At 60.2% G+C, this 364-nt stretch overlaps 1 protein-coding gene across 1 annotated transcript in view; it reads left to right on the top strand.

Moving 5' to 3' along the window:
* SF3A1 (splicing factor 3a, subunit 1, 120kDa) overlaps positions 1–364 on the top strand; it is a gene marked incomplete at both ends in the record, with an annotated part of 7,829 nt that overhangs the window by 7,087 nt on the left and 378 nt on the right. The gene's annotated exons all lie outside the window — the stretch shown is intronic.

The following is a 364-nucleotide window of genomic DNA, read 5'->3' as shown; positions in this document are numbered from 1 at the left end:
GCAGGAAGGGCGGGGGTCTTTTTTTAGGTGTACAAGTGTGTGTGATGCAGATCACAAGCAGCCGCAGGTAAGAAACGTGCAGAGGTGACTCGCTGACCCGGGGAGTCTGAAACTGCTTCGAGGCTGCTGAGTGCTGGAGGTCCGAGTGGTGAGGGGAGGAAGAACTGTTTCCCTCTAACCTGTTCATGAGGTTTCGTGCCTCCTCACTGGCCACTTGGGCTGGCCCAGCGGGGCCTCGCTGAGGTCGCCAGCGAGTCTTTGGCCGGTGGAACTCCTCTGTCTGTCGCCCTGGTCATTGTAGTCAGGACTGCGAACAGCCCTGAGCGTGGCCCCGCTAAAAGACCCGCCCCCTCTCTGTCTCCGC

This window comes from Buceros rhinoceros, unplaced genomic scaffold (genome assembly GCF_000710305.1).
Source record: "Buceros rhinoceros silvestris isolate BGI_N320 unplaced genomic scaffold, ASM71030v1 scaffold42085, whole genome shotgun sequence".
NCBI classification, from domain to species: domain Eukaryota; kingdom Metazoa; phylum Chordata; class Aves; order Bucerotiformes; family Bucerotidae; genus Buceros; species Buceros rhinoceros.
The sequence above is the reverse complement of the archived record's forward strand: the minus strand, read 5'-3'. Positions and strand labels throughout refer to the sequence as shown.